The 22,316-nt window shown below is 36.4% G+C and overlaps 1 long non-coding RNA gene across 7 annotated transcripts in view; it reads left to right on the top strand.

Annotated features, from left to right (window-relative positions):
- Positions 1-22,316, top strand: part of LOC105732092 (uncharacterized) — a 70,799-nt gene that overhangs the window by 5,818 nt on the left and 42,665 nt on the right. For 2 of the 7 annotated variants that reach the window (XR_010341730.1, XR_010341728.1), the window contains exons 1-3: positions 6,680-6,858; positions 9,380-9,494; positions 18,296-18,397. This is a non-coding gene — a long non-coding RNA (uncharacterized LOC105732092). Of the gene's footprint in view, positions 1-6,679; positions 6,859-9,379; positions 9,495-11,251; positions 11,362-18,295; positions 18,398-22,316 lie in introns of those variants that run through there. The other 5 variants (XR_010341722.1, XR_010341729.1, XR_010341719.1 and 2 more) reach the window with 4 other exon arrangements.

Raw genomic sequence — 22,316 nt, 5'->3', positions numbered from 1 at the left:
AAATCTGCCCCATTGTTCCTATTGTATATTTTTTACAAAGCTCTTCTTTTTACTATACGGCTTTTATTCCTTCTTCTGATAATTTAGCTAATGGGGAGGCATGTTGACATCAGGAGTTTTCTTCCTTTTCCTTTTGTACCCCTTCCTCGTGGCTTTTTGTGCTCTTTTATATTATTAATTTTGAACTTCAGGCCTTCTCTTCTGTTTCTCTTCTGGCCCTGAAATTTCTTGGAGCGCCTACTTTTCATTAGGAATCATTACTTCCACTGAGGATTATTTCTGAGATTTCATGGAGAGGGGCTTCTAGGGAACAGATATTGAATACATTATTTTAATTCATAGAGATTAAGAAAATGAAAGGTAATGAGTTGCTTTGGAAGAATTTGCTTAAAAAGTAAAATTTCACCTTGGGCAAGATTCAGATCAGGAGCACTCCCTTTGTATAATTTCTGCCTGCCTGCCAGTGCCCTACCCTGAGTCATCCAGGGAGATTATTTTCCCCATCCCAGTCAATTCCATTATGTTTCCAAAGCAAGCAGTTTAATTGGAATAATAATTCTTCCTTACATTAGGGGTTTACTTTTAATATAGAAGCTTTGTGAAGAGACACTTTCATAGTTAATACATACCACTTAATTGAATATGTACATATAGCTGTGCAGTTCACATTAGTAATTCATTAGTATTAGTAATTTATATAACTTCTCTCTCTCTCCCATTAAACATGTTGAAACTGAGGCTCAGAAAAATAACTTGCCCAAAGTCTTATAGCTAATAAATCTAAAGCCAAAGCATATGCAGCCATTTCCACTTGGCCCAAGCTTTCTGTGCTACGCTGTGCTTCCTCTTCGCTTCATATTGAAGTCATCTTGAATGAGTTGTAGTAGCATATTTGGTAAGAAAAGAGATCAATTCTGTTTATAGTTCTTCTAGCGAGTACTAACTTACCCCCACTCCTCCCGGTCACTCCCTTTCTTTTGTTATCATGCATTTCATTTTAATCAACAATCTACATAGTCATTTCATGTCTTTTTAGTTCCTGTATCTTTACTTATTTTATTCCATCTTTCCTTCTGGGTTTCTTCACAAATTAGTAAATGGCTATGTGGAAGGGATTGCTGTCTGTTACTGATGTGAGAATAAAAGATGTTGGAAATTAGATAATATGAAAATGAGTATGTAAAGCAGCAAGTATTCCTGTCAGCTGTTGATACCTGGTTACTAGCTATTGAAGTTAAGCAAAACCGTACCCTGCCGTTCCAGTTGTTAACACTCCTATGCGTGGTTATCATAATTTGAAAAAGCTTGGTTAGGTTCAGTGCAGTGTCTTAAATAAATTTGCATACGTTCTTCTTTTAACAGTCCATTTGTACGTGATGAATCCCCAAAGCATGTTAATATTTTCTGTATAGAAAAAGTTTACAAGTAACTAAACATGGTTGTTCATCTGGAGGCTTTGGAAAAGATCCACCCAATTTTTCAAAGCCTCTTCTGGTAGTGATGTGTGATGGCAGGCAGATAAGTGTAACTGAACGAACACCTCAGTCAAAAATGCAGTTTATGAAATGGAAATAAAGTCTCATGAATTTTTGGACCCTGTCTTGTTTATTACATTTATTAAGCCTCTACTGCATTCTAGTTATTCTGTTGTGAACTGCAGATACAAAGCTGAATACATGGATCTTGTCCTCTCACTTAAATCATAGTTTAGGCTAAAGTGTTAATTTTTTAATCATTATGAACAAGCTAAGTTCTGGATAGAGAGAGATGCATACAGCATAGTAGGCTCGCAGCTCTGGAGGGATGTGATTTGATGCCAGCATGCAAGGATTGCCAAGTCCCATCCTCTTAAACCAAAAAACTGATGTCATTAATACACAGAGCAGGACGGAGTACCTGTGGTTGGTTGTTCACCTTACCCTGATCTGTTGTCTGTCTCATAGTCTGCTCTAGAGGTAGGTAGATAGGCAGGGGCCAGTGGGATTTGTTTGCTACTTCAAGTGAAAGTATATTAACACCATAATGAAAGATCTTTCCTTTTACACTACAATGATATGAAATTACTTAAATCTAATCTGCTCTGGGAGATGATTTATTTTATTATTATTATTTTTTGAGAAAGAGTCTTGCTTTGTCACCTAGGATGGAGTGCAATGGCACAATCTTGGCTCACTACAACCTCTGCCTCCTGGGTTTGAGCAATTCTCCTGCCTTACCCTCCTGAGTAGCTGGGATTACAGGTGCCCATCACCACGCCTGGCTAATTTTTGTATTTTTAATACAGACGGGGTTTCACCACATTGGTTAGGCTGGTCTCAAATTCCTGACCTTCCAGACTTCAAGTGATTTGCCCTTTTCGGCCTCTCAAAGTACTGGGATTATAGTGGGCTGATTTTATGGTAAAACTTAATTAATCAACAGGAGTAAAAATAATATATTTTATAGTTTAACACCTAGTTATTGCATTTCTTAAAATTTTTAAGTCATTTTCTCATTTTATCCTCAATCTTGTGATGACAGGGCTATTATTATAATTCGTACTTATCTGAAAAATGTGGATTACTAAAGTGCACACGCACTGTTAGTGGCAGAGTTGTTTCTCATTTAAAATCCAAGCTCCTTTCATGTTGGCTGTGTGAAAGGAGCTCACTGATCAGGGCTGTCTTAGTCTGTTGAGGCTGCTGTAACAAAGTACCATAGACTGGGTGGCTTATCGACAGCAGAAAATAAAAAGTAAAACAAATACATACCACCCACGAACGCAACCCAGAGCTTTCCACCCTTAATGTTTTACTATGTAGCCTTTGGACAATCTTATAGTATCACCAAAGAAGATGATATTGTGTTCCTTTTGTAATTTATAATTTGTTCTTGTCATTGAGAGCATATTTTCATTTGATAGTTTGCATCATTTGTGATGATTATAAAGAATTCCTTTTTTTTTTTTTTTTTGAGACGGAGTCTCACTCTTGTTACCCAGGCTGGAGTGCAATGGCGCGATCTCGGCTCACCGCAACCTCCGCCTCCTGGGTTCAGGCAATTCTCCTGCCTCAGCCTCCTGAGTAGCTGGGATTACAGGCACGCACCACCTTGCCCAGCTAATTTTTTTGTATTAATAGAGACGGGGTTTCACAATGTTGACCAGGATGGTCTCGATCTCTCGACCTCGTGATCCACCCGCCTCGGCCTCCCAAAGTGCTGGGATTACAGGCTTGAGCCACCGCGCCCAGCCAAAGAATTCCTTTGTTTAGATATTCTGTAATTCAGTTAGCCGAGCCTCACAATTTTTTGTTATTATAAAATTCTGTGTGGTAAGCATTTCCTTCATCATCTTTTTTAAGCAACCATGTTTATTCACCTGTAATACACTCCTCAACTTTCAGTTGGAGGATCATATATATGTACGTTTTAAGGCTTTAGTTATTGTTACTAAATAGCTCTCCAGGAGCCTTGCTGGAACCTTTGAATACATTAGTAAAGTAAATACAGGTTGAGTATTCCTTATATGAAATGCTTTGGACCATGAGTGTTTGGGATTCTGGATTTTATTGGATTCTGGAATATTTGTGTTATTTACCAGTTGAGCATCCCTAATCTGAAAATCCAAAGCCAAAATGCTCCAGTGAGAATTTTCTTTGAGCATCATGTTGGTACTCAAAAAGTTTCAGATTCTGGAGCACTTCAGCTTTCAGATTTTTGGATTAGGGATACTGAACATGAATTTTCCACTGATGGGACTAGGGAGTCATGACTGGACAGAGATAGTCTTCCAGTAGAAACTTGGAGTTGAGAATATGTGTTTGGGATGTACAGTACTATGGGTTGCACTGGATGGACACTAATAAAGGTGACCTTTGAAAAAATTAATAAGGTTAAATAAAATATAAATGTATTACTTTGAATAATATAGTGTTACTTCCAAGTCTTCATGGATAAAATTCCATTATCATCTCTCCCTCTAAAACAAATACTTCCTTTCCCTCCCTTTCTCTCTTCCTTCATTTCATTTTGCATGTATACAAACATTTTTGTACTAGTTACGCCAGAGCCTTTTTATGCCGTAGCTATGAAGCTATGCCACAACCAGAACATGATCTTTAGGCTTTAGCAGTTTGCAGTCAAGTCAGGGACATGGGTAAGTTAACAGTGACCACCACACTGAATAATAAATATTACGGAAGACAAAAAGCACTGAGTGTATTTGTGCATGCAGGAGGGGATCTGACTGCAATTGAGATAACTTCATTAGGGTTTTCTTATTTTCCTAATATACTAACCTTGACTCCTTAATATCTCTCAACTCTCATATTCAGCAGTTGTTATGTCCTGTCTAATTTTATTCTCCAATATTTCTCTAAGTGCATTTTCATCATTAGTTGTCTCCTTTCCATTTTCAGTACCATCGCCCTCATTCAGACCTTTATCACCTTGGCCAGGACTATTCCAACACCAACCTAATTCATGTACCCAGAACAAATTTCTTGATCCTTCTCTGGTCTGTGTAACCCTCCTAAATCAGTACTGTGAAGATTTTATTCCCTTGGTCAAAAATCTTCAAAGGATTGTTATGACCTATTGCAGAAAACCCAGCTCCTTAGCTCAGCAATCAAGATCAAACAGTGATCTATTTTTCCAACCTTATTTCTTTTAATTATCTTCAATAACCTCCTTTGGACCCCTCCTACTTGGGCAAGTCCTATCCATTCTCCAAGGCCTGTTCATATTGATACATTCTTTAAAGCTGTGTCTGACTATACCTGGCTGAAGCACTCCAGTTGTTGGTGCATAACTCTAGGGGAGGCTGGGCACAAGTGTAGATTTATTTTAAAATTTAGATTTTATTTAATTTTGAAAATATGCAATACTTTCAAATCTTTAACATTTATGAGGTACAAAGGCTATGCAGAGAAAAATCTCCCTCCCTCCATGTAATATCTGTCCTCCATCCACTCGTATTCCTTCTGGGATAATATTATTAGTATAACATTAATTTTGGGATGTTCATGTAGAGACATTCAATACAAGCATACAATATATGCTTGTATTTATTCCATATACAGGTGAATAGAAGCCCCCATACCATTTTAATGCCAATACTAATATGCTGTATACTTTATTCTGTACCTTATTTTTTTCACTTATTAATTTTGTGTAGAAATTATTTCAGATCTATATGTAAAGAACTCATCATCAGTGTTTTTGAAAAGCAGTTTAATGGTATTACATTAAAGGAATCATTACTTATCTAACCAAGGTCCCTATTGATAGGCATTGAAATGGTTTTAAATCCTTTGTCATGATAAAAAAAAAAAACGCTACAATATAAAAGCCTTAAACATAAGTCATTACTTGTGTAGGAGTATATATGTTAATGATAAATTTTAAGAAGTGAGGCTGTTACGTTTTTAGGTAAAAGGATGTGTACATCTGTAGTTTTGATAGATATTGCCAAATTGTCCTCCTAAGAAATTGCATCAATTTGCGCTCTCATCAGCAATTAGGAAATGATCTATTTCCATACACCCTTGCCAAAGATGTCTTATTATGCTTTTTAAAATATGCCAATCTAGTAGGGTAAAAAATAGTATCTAATTGCAGTTTTAATTTTCAATGATCTTATCATATTATAAGTGCAGTGGAACATTACAGAGAATTTTTTGTAGAGAAGAACTATTTGTTTTTCTTCTTTGAACTATCTGTTCGAATCCCTTTCCATTGGGTTAATAGCCTTTTTAAAACCTATTTGCAGCAGCTCCGATTTATTAGAGAAATTTTTTCATTGTGTGAAGCACAAGACTACTGAGTCTAAAGTTTTGTTTTTCTTTTTTTAGACAGGGTCCAACTCTGTTGTCCAGGTTGGAGTGTAGTGGTGCAATGACAGCTTAGTGCAACCTCTGCCTCCTTGGCTCAAGCAATCTTCCCACCTCAGCTTACCAAGAAGCTGGGACTACACCACCATACCTGGCTAGTTTTTTTTTGTATTTGTTTTGTAGAGATGAGGCTGGGTCTGAATTTCATGTTCCCACCACTATATTAAACAAATAAACAAAACGTAATTTCTAATGATAGTGTCTCAGAACATACAAATCTTTTGCATTATTTATCTGCTTGTATATAATGATACTCCCTATTGTTTATTTCCCTGTACGTTTATTTATTCCCTGAAATTAGTTTACAGTGTTGATGAATTTCAACTTTCCTCTAATTTTCCTTACTTCTGGAACCTTCCAAAAGTCAATTGAAAATAATTTTACCTCTAAGAGGACTCCATACCAAAAGACATTTTTCTTTTCTGAAACAAAGAAAGTAATGTGAAAAACTCATTCTCAAGCCATATATACAGGTAAATTTGCAAACACCGACAGTACTTAGGTAAAAGATTGGGAGAAGAATCTTAAAGATTCTCACTGTAGATGGAAATAATTTAGTGTTGGTGTTACAGGTAGATAGGCATGAGCAGGACAGGAGAGGACTCTCCCCCAACCCACCGGAAAGTCTGGTGATGGTTCGGCAACAGAGAGATCATTTCCTGATGGTTCACACCTGTTAACATCAAAATGTTAATTAAATGCAGACCCCAGGGAGAAGCAATTTCGTAGGCATGCACTTTAAGAGACAAAAATGGCAAAGCATGACATTCGGCTACACACCACTAGGAAGGGGAAGAAAGCCTCAGACCGGCACGCGTGTAACTAACTTCCTAAACACACTGCTAGGCATGCGCAGTTACAAAGGGTAAGGAAAGCACTGCGCATGCGGGAAGCCCACCCCAAGGAAGAATCATGGGAAAGAGTAGAGCGTATAAAGATCAAGGCAAAAGACCCCTCTTTTTGCTCTTTTTCTCTGTTGGACCTTCAGGTATGTGCTTAAGTTTCTTCCAAATGAATTTTCCTTTCTTTCCTGTTCTAAAGCCTTTTTAAACTTCCACTCCTGCTCAGAAATTTGCCTTGGTCTCTTTATCTGCTTTCTTCCCCTCACTCGAATTCTATCTTCTAAGGAGGCAAGGACTGAAGTTGCTATGGACTCCTATGGATTCGCTGCTGGTAATTCGGGGTAACTTGGATCTCTGACACCAGTAACATTGGGATATTAAGACTATAAAGAAAGGCATAAGGATTCAGTTACATTTGGCCTGCAAAAGAGAATATCCAGAAATAAATTCAATTCTCTTAAAACAGCTCTAGGATTTCACAATAATATATATCTCTCTTTTGAATCTAAGCATTTTGGGCACCCAATTTTTTTTTTTTTTTTTTTTTTGGGCTGTCTGTGATAGCAAGCTGTTTTGCCTGAGCTCATTCCTCTTCAGACCTAACCCATAGTAATCGTCTTGCTCTGAATTTACCTCTCTAGGGTGGTGTACCCCTTCCTGTCTGCTTATCCACTGGGGCTGTCCCAGAAAGAACTACGGCACTGCTCTTTCCCATGCCCTCCTTGTCCACAGATAAATTTTATTGGATTATGGCTAGCCAAAAACAAATTCTGAGAACATAAAGAGTAGGTTGTAATTGACAAACTCTTTGTTTTCAAGTTATTCATGTCGGCTTTCGGCAATAACACAAAACTCTCTTTGTCCTTGAAAACGGAAAGAACCTCTTAACTTATTAAGGATTTAAATCTTCTCATATGGTGGGGGGTGGGTGGGCTAATGCATGAATCCTGGCCTGGTACTTGGAAAGTGCTGTGAAAAAACTCATTGTCAAGCCCCATATGCTGCCAAATTTGCAACCACAAATAGTACTTAGGTAAAAGATTGAGGGGCATTAAAGAATCTGCAAAGATTTAGAGTGGGAATAATTCAGGGGTTTGGGATATTAAGTCTAAAAGGCATGAAGACTCAGGGTTATATTTAGCCTGCAAAAGAGAAGTTGCCAGAGAACTTTAATAATGTTTCTAGGTCATAAAATAAACATGAAAAAGATTGTGCCTCTGTGGCCTTTATCTGGGGATAAGGGAAAAATGAGTACTAAAACATGAGGAAGAATTTATGTTGGAAACAAAATAACACTTTGATTGAATATCTTCCTCATTTAGAAATAAAAGTGCACTTTTTTCTACCTATATTATACTTTAATCAAATGTTAAACAAAGAAAAGACAAATTTTCATGTGTGTGGGATTGCTTTGGAATGGTCAGAGAGCTAGAGATACTTTCCTAAAGTTTGGTGATCATGAATGTGGCCTCTGCCATCGGATTGCTTTGACTAAATGCTAGCCACACTGCTTTCTGTTTGTATGACCTTGGACAAACCTTTATCATAGCTTCTCCTTGCCTCATTTCTAAAGTGAGATAATGAGAGTATTCATCAACTAGTATTGTTAAGGGGGATTTAGATAACGTGTCAAAGTTATAATGTGGTTTTCTTTTAAAAGGCAGAACATTAAAATATTAGTGATCTAAAGAGACAAATTATTTTTCTCTCATGAATAATTTCTAGTACATGTCTTGAACTGGCACAGTGCCACTCACTGGTATCCAGATCTCATCTCATCTGGATGCTTTATTGTATGTGACTTACATTCCTAAGTACGTATATGCCTATTCTAGCTGTCTAGCCATTGTCTGCATTCTAGTTACCAGGCAGGATAAGAAGGTTCTTTCTTAAGAACAGTACCTGGAAGTTGCACTTTCACCCCCAGCCCACTGGTCAGTACTTAGTGGCATGGTGACCCTTAGCCACTGGGGAGGCTGGAAAGCATAGTCTTGGTTATAGGTAGAACTATATCCAGCCACTAATCATGGGTTCTATTAGTACAGATGAAAGAGATTAGTATAGATAAATGTCATTGTTGAGGGAGAACAGATATTTAGGAGTTAGCAACTTCTGCTCCAGTGCGCAAAATGCTTAGCACAGAAGCTGGCAGTAAACAAAAACCCATGATTGTTATCATTGCAAACTTAGATTCACTATCTAGTATCCTATTAGCTATTTTCATCTTGTTCCACAGGTGCTGTCAACTCGACGTTTCTAAAAACGAAGTCATTATTTCACTCTGTATTACCTCTCTTCCCCTGTTTACCTATTCAGAGGACATCCAAAAGCTTCAGTTTTGTGTTCTTAGTCTCAGATAAAGGCTTCACCACCCATCCCTCTTGGAGTTTTTCTCTACTACACCTCTTGCTTCACTCACTACATCTAATCAGTTTTAAAGACCAGTGGTTCTCTTTGGAAAACATCCCTCAGATATGTCCTTTTCTCTCCACTCTCACTGTCCATTACCTTCACAACTCTTTAGAATGGTTCACAAGGCCTTTTATAATCTGACTCCAGTTTATAGCTCATCTCAACACATCTCATACTCCTGGGGGGAAAAAGGTGAGAAGCAAATATTTTATTTATTTGTTTATTTGTTTGTTTATTTATTTATTTATTTGACAGGGTCTCACTCCAGTTACCCAGGCTGTACAGTGCTGTGATCTCAGCTCACTTCAGCCTTGACCTCCCCAGCTCCCGTGATCCTCCCACCTCAGCCTCCTGAGTAACTAGAATTCAGGTACGTGCCACCACGACCAGCTAATTTTTTTGTATTTTTAGTAGAGGTGGGGTTTCATCATGTTACCTAGGCCAGTCACAAACTCCTGAATTCAAGCAATCTGCCCACCTCAGCCTCTCAAAATGCTGAGATTACAGCTGTGAGCCACAGTCCCCTGCCTAGAAACAAATATTTATATTTTGACTCTTTTAGGCAAATTTTGAACAAAACATTTATTTAATAAAATATTTAATATTTAACAAAAATTGAAATGAAAAATTCAAGTAAGCAACCAGTTTTATATTGCTGTAGGCAATGCAGTATCCAAAAAGCTTTTCTAAATAGGACACTTCTACATGTCTCCCAAAAAAGTTAAAAATCTGATGAGAAAATAAAGATAATCTACATTCTATTCACTAGGGTCATTTATAATCCTCCCCTTAAAGCTAACCACTCAGGAATGTGAGAACATTTGAGAGTTACCAGCTTCTTTTTCTTCTTTTCTCCCATACTCTGTTAAGGATTTGCAAATGACCCATAAATGAATTACTCTCTTGTGATAAAAATAAACTTGCTTTGTAAGCAGTTGAGCCCTAGCTATTTGGTTGTTATAACTTTTTTTTCATTTTTTTCTTGTATGATATTTATCTTAGACCGTTGTAAGTTTTTAATCACTTTTCTTTCTTGTCTGTTATATGTTGAGACTTTTTTCCTTTGGCACTAAAGAAAAATCAATCTGTAAATCTGTAAATGGAAACAGATTTGTGAGTAAAGTTATAAATGAAAGTTGGCTAATTTTTGTAGACACGCTTTAGTTAAACCTTTTTCCTATTTCAGATTTAAGGTATGGTTAAGCTAAAGTGATTCTGTTATGTAATGATGGAAATTTGAACTGATGCATTTCAGTTCAGTTACTCTATTTACATTTCCACTCTCTTGATTTTATATGTCACATAAAACATATATCTTTGTTGGCTAAAAGGAAATATGTAAACATATATATATAAACATATAGCTTTGTTGGCTAAACATATATCTTTGTTGGCTAAAAGGAAATACATTTCCCAATCTGTTGTCTTATAAGCCACTAATAGGTGTATATTATTTCTGCCTAAAATAAATGAAGGAATTTATCATTTATATGTATAGTTATTTACATGCAAATTTAGTATGAAATTTAAGATATTAAGATAAATTTACTGAAAATGGAATACATTTTCAGATGCCTGGGCTACCCTCTTGCTGTAGTCCCTACTGCTTTTTAGATTATACTTTTGCTGATTTTTTAGGGAGGATGAACTCTTCCCATTGTAATCAGGTGGTAATAGAACTGACATTTGATTAGTTTCCTCTAGAACATTCCTGCTTAGGTGGAATATACAGTCGATAATGCATATTAGATGATACTATTTAGTTATTGTTATGTTTTCTTAGGTATGATAACAGCAATATGTAAATTCGAGAATGCTTTTAGTTTTGGAAATTCATACTTAAGTATTTAGAAGTGGAGAGAGAAGAGAGATTAAGAGAGCAAGGAGAAAAGAGGGTGCCAAGATGGCAAAATGTTAACTGGTTAATCTAGAAAAGGTTATTTGAGCACTTATTGTAGTATTCCTTTAGGTTTTCTGTAGATTTCAAAATGTTGGGAGCATTTTAGTGTTTAACAATTACTGCATTTCAATTAAGAAAAAGGATACATTAGTCAATTAATTGTATTTTGGCAGCTGCAAATTTAAGAAAAGAAAGTTCTTATATTCCTAATTGCTGTCTTACCCCAGATAATGGAATGTTGAATGACAGTCTGAGGAATGACTGAAGTTGACAGCACTGCCTTTGGAAGCTGTTACTGCCAGAAAGGAGAAGTGATATTACAGGAGTTGATAGAAAGGTAAAGGAAGGGAAGACGAAAAGAAGGAGAAGAAAGATTTAATAATAATAATAATAACAATAGTACATGGTCATCCATCACTTAATGATAGAGATACAGCCTAAGAAATGTGTCATAAGGTGATTTCATTCATCATTGTGTGAACATCATAGCATGTGCTTCCACAGACCTAGATGGTATAGCCTGCTACACACCTAGGCTGTATGGTCCCTATTGCTCCTAGGATACAGACCTGTACAGTAGTAGGTTACGGTATTGAATACTGCAGGCAATTGTAACACAATGGTATTTGTGTACCCAAACATACCTAAACATAGGAAAGGTACACTAAAAATAAAGTATAAAAGATTAAAAAGGGACACTTAGTATGAATGGAACTTGCAGAACTTGAAGTTGCTCTGGGTGAGCCAATGAGCGAGTGGCAAATGAATGTGCTCATGAATGTGCAAATATTTAGATGCTAATGTGTGTTAAATGAAATTATAGGACACTGCTGTCTACTACTCTAGACTTTATAAACAATGTATACTTAGGCTAAACTATACTTATTTTTTTTCTTAAGCTATACTTGTAAAACATTTATTTCTTCAGAAATAAATTCACCTTAACTTACTGTAACATTTTTATTTTATAAACAATTTAAAAAACTTTTGATTCTTTTGTAGTAATAGCTAAAAATACATTGTACAGTCATATAGAAGAATTTTTTTCCTTTATATATTTATTCTACAAGCTTTTTTCCTATTTCTAATTTTTTTATTTTAAAAAATTGTTAAAAATGAAGACACAAATATGTTTATTAGCCCAGGCCTACACAGGGTCAGGATCATCACTATCACTATCTTCCACCTCCACATCATATCCCACTGGTTACTCATAAAACATTATCAATTGGAATTTCTATCACTGTTTACTAATTTGAAAATGAGGAAAGAGAGAATAGTTAGAGATTTTCATAAGGTCTTGGAGCAATAAATGATAGAACTTGGATTTGAATCCAGGTCTGTGTGTCTTCCAGTGCTGAACCCTTTCTGCAAGATCAGACACTTGGAAATTAAGGCTTCAATTTAGTTTGATGTTCCAGTGGTTATACGTTTATAAGACTAAAAAATAAAATGCCAGTCAGTGTTGAAATTGATATCTGCTGAATCGAATGCTTTAAGTTATTTGGGTTTTCCCCACCTTTCTTGCCCTTGAAACAGGTACAACCAAAAGCTTCTTATTCTAATCAAACTAACACTAAATTATTTTTCTTCTGAATGATGACCAAACCTTTCCCCAACAATAGTCTTTTATTCTCTGTAATTTCTCATTCTTTCTTTTTATACAGTACAAAGTGTTATTATTGAGAATTCAGGTCTATTAATAAAAACAATTACATTTATTCTGTACACATTATGTGTCAAAGTGTGCCAGATTATTGACATATATAATTTCATTTAACACACATTAAAATCTAAATGTTAAACATTTAAACCAGTATTTGACAAGTTTAGTTAATCAACAATCCCGTCAAATAATGGTTCTCAGCAATTTTCCCCCGGGGAACATTTGACAATGTTTGGAGAGAATTTCGATTTTTACAACCAGGGGATGTACTGGCATCTAGTGAGTAGAGATTAAAGATGCCGATAAATATCCTACAACACCCAGAACAGCTCCTTACAACAAATAATTATCTGATACAAAATGTTAACATCGCCAAGGTCGAGAAACCCTGCTAAGAAGTGTTACAGTCTCTGTATTCTAGATGAAGAGGGCTCATGGAGGTTTAATGACTTGCCCAAGATTATCTAGCCTAGGAATGACAGAACTAGGCTTGGAACCTAGGTGTATCTTGGTCAAAGTCCATGCTTTCCCTTGTAGAGAGGAAAGGAGAATTGCAGTTTATAGAAGGTGAAGATTAGTACATATATGCCAAAACCATATAATTATGTTAGAGGATAATTAAATGAAAACATCATTGCCAAATGGATTGCTTAGTGAAAGCTTCTGAGATCCCTGAAGTTAATGTCTAGAGTACTTGATTTAGAAAAATAAAACTGTAATGATGATAGAAAAAGTGGATTCATTTTTTCTTTCATTTAATCACTTCATTTTTTTTTTTTTCTGAGAATGTTATTATTGGATGTTAAGGCTTAGAAAAAGACCTAGGCAATCAGACAAATTATTCAGCCTTCTGGGAAAGAGGATCAACAAAAAATGTTGCATTGTTACTTCACTAAAAATAGACACATTATAATGAAACCAAAATTGATATCAAGAAAGACATAGTATTATAGCGATAAACTGCCTGAAATGCTAAACAATCTTTTAAATGAGTTAATTGCAGTTTAGAACATATAAATAGAGCGTTTGGCTTATTAAAAAACAAGACAGCCTGCTTAATGGACTTATTTTAAAGGAACCTCTTTGCATTTCATCTTCTATTGAGCTAAATATAATATAATGGGGGATATATTTACAATCTTCTATATATCTCATGTAAGCAGTTTACAGAGACTAAATCTAAATATTTTAGACTTTTATCAGTGAAGAGGAAATAATCTTTCTTCTGAGCCATTTCCATTGTGTTTTCATATAGTATTTTCATAGTAGAAAGTGAACAATATGGTAATTAATATATATGGAAAATGAAGGACATGTCAGATATTATTGTTGTATTTTGAGACTTGGGAGACAGATGGAATAGTGATATTTCCAACTGCAGGGTGGGGTGTACCTTTGATGATGAGATATTTGGACCAAGAAGACTTACTCCAAGTGTAATTTCCTGATCTACCTATACCAGTTTATGGGAACCTACCAAACATGGATAGAGTACTTGAAAACTCACTTTGCAGAGCATTTACAAACATTATTATTTTTGTTATGTTTCCTCCAAATTCTGAACTTTGTGAGGGCAAGATTTCTAATTTTTGCAGTATTAGATATTTCTTTAATGAATTCCTGGATGTACTGGAACATTCTTTTCAGATACAAGGAATTTATTTAGTTAAAAGAGATCTGTAGATAATACGGATGAACACCTAGATGAGAGAGGTGGTAGATATGTAAGCAGTTTGTGTACACAGAGAAACTGAAAGTGAGAGAACAGGAAAGAAAGGACATAGACTGAAATCAGAAGTGAAATAAGAAGCTAAAGATCATTACTAAGACGCATTAGTGAACAGGCCATAAGAAAATAAAGGCCCTATTTGAAGATATTTTGAATCAATCTGTAGAATAAAAGATGAACAGGGATCTGAACACATTCCTTTTCCTCTGCCTGGGTTATGCTGTTCTTATCTCCTCTAGCTGAGATCTGGTTAAGAAAAAGTGAGCACTTTGTGGCTATTTTGACTCTTAACGTATACTGTGTCTTTCCATTTTGAAGTGAATATACCTAGAATATAAGTAATTGTTTTGGGACAGCTTTTGATAACCTTCACTATTTGCAATATAATTTTTTAAACCTTTTTATTCATCAAGAAAGTTTTCTTTTTTTTTTTTTTTTTTTTTTTTGAGACGGAGTTTCGCTCTTGTTATCCAGGCTGGAGTGCAATGGCGCAATCTCGGCTCACTGCAACCTCCGCCTCCTGGGTTCAGGCAATTCTCCTGCCTCAACCTCCCGAGTAGCTGGGATTACAGGCACGCGCCACCACGCCCAGCTAATTTTTTGTATTTTTAGTAGAGACGGGGTTTCACCATGTTGACCAGGATGGTCTCCATCTCTTGACCTCGTGATCCACCCGCCTTGGCCTCCCAAAGTGCTGGGATTACAGGCTTGAGAAGAAAGTTTTCATTAAAAGGTGATGGCCCATTTCTGCTTATTGAATATATTTTCAACTTATTTCATAAATATTTGGTCATTTATAGTATATTATTAGAATAACCCAGTACTTTGGAAAAAAAGTGTGAAGAGCTCAAATAACTAAAATATTATAGTCCGTATTACATTATAGTTTCTCTTGCAAAATGAGGTCAGTGAGGAAATACATACTTGGAACTTCTGAAAAATATGAGCAGGGTGAAGCCATTGGAAGGTAAACTGTAATGGATGAATAATTGGAATATCTTCATCTTAGCCTGCTCAGCAAATCAGAGTTGCTTGAGAAATTGTTTTCATTGACTGATTGTTTTTTTTGGATTTGGAGAGAACAAAATGTGTCCAGGTAAATATGGAAGCAGCAAAGGCCTCCAGTAAAAGACAGAGTCAGAGGATCAAACACATTGTTGATGCTGAATTATGAATGGCACAAGGACTTGGTGACTGGTTAATTCCTTTGGTTGGATTTTGGTGTGACAGAGAACCTTCTCTGCTCCATGATCACAGACCTGCGTTGGCTATTGTAGATATCTTGGAAAGCATTGATCTTGTCAAACCTTATATTGCTTAAGAAAAAATTATGCTCAGGAGTCGTGAAGTGACTTGTCTAAGGCCATACAATTGATTGGTTGCTTAGAGCTACCTTAATTTTGGATTTAGACATCTTGAGTCCAAGTTTAGTTCTCTTGCTGCTGCACTATGCTGCCTCTATTATGTGGCAAAGACTAACCGACAGAAAGAGAGATGGATGGATAAGTTTATTATCACTTTCAGGGTTACAAACCAAAGTATCCACTATTTGGTGGGCCACAAAACATTTATTTAAAAAAATAATAAAAAATGAAACTTTCTAGAATTTTGAATACAGACCAACAGTAAGATTTGAAGTCTAATGAACCTTCTTGGTTACACTATAGAACTATCCCGAAGTTACAGACTACACATAATAATAGTATAATAGAGTGTAGCTGATGTAATTTAAAGGATGATATTTTAAAAATAGTGATTATAGCTAAGGAATATAATTAGAAAGTTTACTGTTTTTTTTTTTTTGTATGTGTGTGTGTTTCATAAATGTGAACAGAAAAGCAAAACCCTAACATATGACTCCACAAAGAATAGCTTCTGGAAATATTTTGAAACATTGAAGCATGAACGCTTTTTCTACTAGGAGTAGCTTATCTTTATTCTTAAATATACCCAGGTGTAACTTACCCGAGACTTGGAAAAGGGAATATCAGAAACATTAGGAATACAAGGAAAGACAAACCAGTATATTCATTCCATTTACCCCACGAAATAGGAAAAGCAAAGGTCTATCTTGCTATTCTTTTTTTAACGTTTTGATTATAAAAAGATGAAAGGAAAATAATTTCCTTTAGGATAAGACAACACCAAAAGGAATTAAGTCTATGCAATAGTTTTCTTTTGCTGCTTTTTGATTTGCTACTAAGGTGATTCTTTTGTAGCAAATCACTAAAAACTCAGTGACTTAACACAAGAATATATAATCTTACAGTTCTGTAGAAGAGAAGTCTGATATGGGTCTCACTGGGCTAAAATCAGGCTGTAAATGGGACTGAATTTCTTTCTGGAGTCTCTAGAGGAGTAGCCACTCCTTTCGTTTTCCAGCTTCTAGAAGTTGCCCACATTTGTTGGGAATCTCCTTCCATCTCCAAAGCCAGCAACACTGGATCCCTCTGACTCTGCCTCTGCCTCCCTCTTCCATTTTTAAGGACATTGCGATTACATTAAGTACACCTGGATAAGCTAGGCTACTCTCCCCGTTTCAGAGTCCTTTACCTTAATTACATCTGCAAAGTTTCCTTTGCTACGTAAGATAACATATTCATAGGATGTGAACAACGTTAGTGTGTCACTATTCTGCCTACCATAGTCTTTGTAGTTAATATTAGAGAAAAATCAAACAGAATATTTCAACTATCTCTGGTAATACATTAAAATTACTACATGGCTGTAGGGAACCAGCCCCTACATCACCCATGGGTACCCCGAATTTGGTGGTGACAAAGGATTGAGAAAAATATTAAGAGAGAAAGTGGGACCAGAGGGCCATCACTTATTACTGGAAGAGACAGTGAAGGCCTCGAGCTCTGGTCTCTCATACTCTTTATTGGTCACAATCACTTTGATCTATGGGGTAGGGGTGGAGTGATGGTGGGTTGAATCAGTGAGCTGGAAGTGAATCAGTGAGTGGGAACTGGTGTGTCATTCTAAAGATTGATAACAGTGGCAGTTTGGGAGTTTCCCCAAATAAGAACATGTGGTTATCTTTAGCCTATTATCTATGTGCAGGTGGGGGAACTCAGGCCTTACAAGGAACCTACAAATCTGGCCATGAAGGGGTTTTACATCCTTGAGCACAATGTTCATGGTAACAGAGCCTGGGTCACCCTGCACCAGAACATGAGGCATGGAGAGGCCTTCCTCCCCAGAGGCCTCCTGAAGTCTTCTGCAGTTTGTTGTTCCTGATTTCTTTTATACATGTAACAAGTTTATGTAGGAACACTATAAGTCTTTTCTCCTTTGCTGCTTCCCCCAACACATGGCTAAGAAAAATTAAATGGTACTGAAATGTTTACCCTACACCTGATATCACTCTCTAGAATTTGCCACTTTTACAAATTAAGTTTTTCGTTATTCTGATGGTTAGTCCCATATCTTCAAATAAATCACATACACTGTTATTTCTTGACTTATCAACCCCAGATACTTTCTGACGATGTCTTGGTATGAATGATAAGGATTTACCTCACACGGCTCTTACCTGTCATCATTCCTCAAGTAACTTCCTAAGGAAGGGTGTGTGGGAGGTCAATTTGTCAGTGCTTGCAGGTTGAAAAGTTCTGTATCATGCTCTCTTACTTGATTAATGGTTTGGCTGATGCCATGATTTTAGTGTGTTCCCCAAAGTTCGTGTGTTGAAAACTTAATTTCCAATCCAACAGTGTTGTGAGGTGGGACCTTTTAAAGGTGATTAGGTCACTAAGGCTCTGTTCTCATGAATGGATTAACACCATTATTGTGGGAGTGGTGTAGTTATTTTGGGAGTGAACTCTTGATAAAAAGGATAAGTCTGGCTTCCTTACTTTCTTGCTCTCTTAGGTCTGCTCTCTTGCCCTTCCGACTTCTCCCACGAGATGATGCAGCAAGAAGGCCCTTATCAGATGGAGCTCATCTATCTTGGCCTTTCCAGCCTCTACAACTGTGAGTCCAATGAATTTTTCTTCGTTTTTTTATTTTTATTTTTTTGAGATAGAGTCTCTCTCTGTTTCACAGGCTGGAGTGCAGTGGCATGATCTCAGCTCACTGCAACCTCCACCCCCAGGGTTCAAGAAATTCTCCTGCCTCAACCTCCAGAGTAGCTGGGATTATAGGCAGCCACCACCATGCCCAGATAATTTTTTGTATTTTTAGTAGAGACAGGCTTTTGCCATGTTGGCCAGGCTGGTCTCGAACTCCTGACTTCAGGGGATCCACCCACCTCTGCCTTTCAAAGTGCTTGGATTACAGGTGTGAGCCACTATGCCCGTACTAAACTTCTATTTTTTTTTTATAAATGATACAGTCTCAGGCATTCTGTTATAGCAGCAGAAAATGTACTAAGACATCTGGGTAGACAATTTGTAAGTGAATAAAATGCTTTCCACAGAACCTTGAAGGCATCATTCTACTCTTTGGTGTTGCTAACAAAACAGACAAATAAACAAACAAAAAAGAATGGGATGTTTCTGATTCTAATTCCTGGGTATGTAATCTGCTTTTTCCAACTGTCTCTGGAACTTTTAGTCTTTTAGCCTTTGGAGTTCTGAAGTATCATAGTAATGTGTCCTGGTGTGATTCTTTTAAAGTTCATCCTACTTTATAGCTGGTAGTCACCACCAGAATGAAGATATGCATCTCTTTTCACATCTGGAGAATTTTCTTATTTTAGTTCTTTGATAATTTCCTCTTTTCCCTTTAGCATTTCTAATAATTTGACTTTCTAAATTGATTATCAGTTTTTATTATCTTTTTTTCACATTTTTTTTCTCAGTTTTTGTTGTTTTCCTTTGTTTTTAACCCTTGGAAAATGCCTACATTTTATCTTTAAACTTCCAATTAATTTTTTGATTTGGGAAATTATTCAGTTTCCAAAAGTATAGTCTTGTGTTCTGTTTTTTTTTTTTAAATTCATAACTTCATGTTGATCTTTGGATACAATATTTTCTACTCAAGGACACTAATTAAAGTTGTTTATAAGATTCTCTTCTGCTTCCTGAATGCTATCTCCTTATGTAGGAGGAGTCCATTTTTCTATTAATCTTGGTCTTTTGATATTATGCTGCAGCATTTACTAAGTTATATAGTGATCATTCATTGTCCATTTGTTCTAAGACTAAGAGAATTGTAAAGTTGATGATGTGCTCTGCATGTGAAAGAGATTTGTGAACTGGAGGTTTTACAGTATAGTGAGAATTCTGGAGGTGAGCCAGCTATATTTTCCTTTGGCAAATATCAGGAGGAGGAAGGCTTTTCTTTCTGGCACCAGAGTGAAATGCCTGATTATAGGTTATCTTGCATGAGAATATAGGAGTCTTACTATTCCATATGCAGGTCCTCAAGTAATCCCCCCTGTTTTTAGCTCTACTATTTCATTCCCTTAGTTCCACCTACAGACTCTGATCTGAAGCATCTCCAGATTTCTGTTGGGAAAGCTGTTTTCCCTATCTACTGTAGACCTTTGTTTCCGATTCTTTGCTACAGCTTGAGCAGATGGCATTCTTTCTCAATTTCTAGATTCTAGAAATTTTTTGAAGTAGCTATTTTGGGATTGTCCTACTCGTGTTCCTTTAATTATTGTGTTTTTATAATTTTCGATGATACTTTATTATAGTCTTATTCAGATCCACAGAGAAAGGGAAGCTGAATAAATAGACTCTGTCTGCCATTTTGAACTGAAATAGTGTACAGTGTTTGATTGAAGGTGGTGAGGTTAGTCAAAAAACTTTTATGATTTCATTTATTCCCCAACCCATTTTAATTATCCTAGATCACTGTCTCTTGGATTTTATCTGGAAAGCGATAGACGGATACATATAAATGCCACCCTTAGGTGGTTTAGAGTCATTAAAATTTGTGGATGTCACCTTGCTTATTGCTCCTACTATTTCAAAAACTTCGAGTCAATTCAAAACTTTTTGGACACATCTGAGAATATGCAAATCTGCTCTGAATCTGAATCTTTTGTTTTTTAAAAACACCTTTTGTTTTTCGATAAAAGCGTCTCAGAATTTCATACATACTCTTGGATCTGATATCTTAGTTATAATTTGATCGCGAAGGAGAATCACTATGAATGATGAAATAGAAGATGTATTTTAGGAATAAAACTTTACATAACCGTGGGAGAATCTGAGACACAAAGGTCCAAAAAGTGATGGTTGGAGATCATAGAAAATTCACTAATCATTGTGAAAGAGAACTGGTAAAATAATTTATAAAAGGCCCCCCTGCCTATGGTGGTGGGCCCTAAGTCACTATAGGTCAGCAGAACAAGTAGTTGGGAAAGAAATCTGGACCTGAAGTAGGATAAGTTAAGGCATGTAAGTCCATGGGGACGAAGTATTACCTTAGGTGAAACATTAGAACCCATTTGGGCGAAGTGAAACCCCATTTGACTCATGGCATCCAACTGTGATAACGTGGATGACCTGAGGATGAAGCTGGTGCCTTCACATCCAACACCTGGCCTGAGACTTGGAGACTCTGAAGGAGGAGGTCAGGTGGAAGCTAGCAGTGCTGTCGCACCATTGCTGCCTCTTGCCAGGGGAGTGAGTGAGCAGGTCAAGGACAAGGTGCACTGGCTGCAGCAATGCCTGCAGTTCTGCACCAACAATGAACACAATGCCTGCTTCTTCACCTTCACCTTCCAAATCTCACGCAAATTCCCAGCCCTCAGCTGGAACCACTGTCGGAAGGGAACTCTTGGAAACATAGATTCAGCTTGCTAAATTGACAAAATACAAATACCACTACTCAGCTCTTTCAAAATATAGAGAAATGAATAATTATTCTATGAATACACATTTATTGAACACTTCTATGTGCTAGGCACTATTCTAGACAGAGAGAAATCATAGATAAAGGATAGTTTAGTCTCAGTGAGCTTACAGTAAACCTCAATCAAATGCAGACATTTTCATGTACCTTCAAGGTTTTCTTGAAAACCCTAGCTAGGTACATGAAAATGTCATATCTGCCAGAGTGCCTGGCATTCATTCAGATGGTGTTTGTGTAGTCACTGTTAAGTATGCCTGTTGAGTGGGTACTTTTTACTCTCATGGAGCTTCCATTCTGGCAGTCAACACATATCTATTGGATAAATGAATTTTGGGTGAGTAAATGCATGAGTTGATATGGATGCAAAATGAAGGTATACTTAATGCAGACTGAATGGCCTAGGGAAGTCTTCCTGGTGTAGCTGAATTTTGAAGAGCTAATGGTTATCAGTGTTCAAGAGGTAGGACTGGGTGAAGATGGAGCAGCTTGGAAAAATATACAGAAGTTTCCCCATCCCCACCCCACAGATACATAATAAATTTAGAGAGATAGCATGGGGAGAAATGCCAGATATAGGTGATGGGGAGGAAGGCAGCAAATCACACTGCCATGTGTGTACCTATGCAACAATCTTGCAAGTTCTTCACATGTACCCCAAAACCTAAAATGCAATTAAAAAAAGAAAAAGAAAAGGAATTACTGATTTGTTGGTAAAGAGAAGGGTTAGAGGAAGCTGGTGACGTAATCATGAATGAGATCATGAAGAGATCAATATGCCATTGTTTATCTGGAAAACAATGGCAGTCACTGAAAGACTTTAAAAATGTCGACAATACATTTGGATATGTATTTAAAATTTTAATATTTTATTATTAAAGTAAAATATACAATCAGTTTATAATGCACTTTTTTCTAAAGTAAACACTCTGACTCCTTTAGCTCTTTCTTAGGTAGTTATTACAACATCTTCAAATGAAATGTTTATAATTTTGAATTTAAGTTTGTATATTATCCATTTACTTCCTGTAGTGAAAGCTGATGATTTCTAGTTTTAGAGCAATCTTACTCTCTCAAGATAGTTATA

The sequence above is a fragment of the Aotus nancymaae genome, unplaced genomic scaffold (genome assembly GCF_030222135.1).
Source record: "Aotus nancymaae isolate 86718 unplaced genomic scaffold, 86718_ANA_hifiasm-v0.15.2.pri h1tg000002l, whole genome shotgun sequence".
Classification (NCBI taxonomy): domain Eukaryota; kingdom Metazoa; phylum Chordata; class Mammalia; order Primates; family Aotidae; genus Aotus; species Aotus nancymaae.
This window is presented reverse-complemented; position numbering and strand designations above follow the sequence as displayed.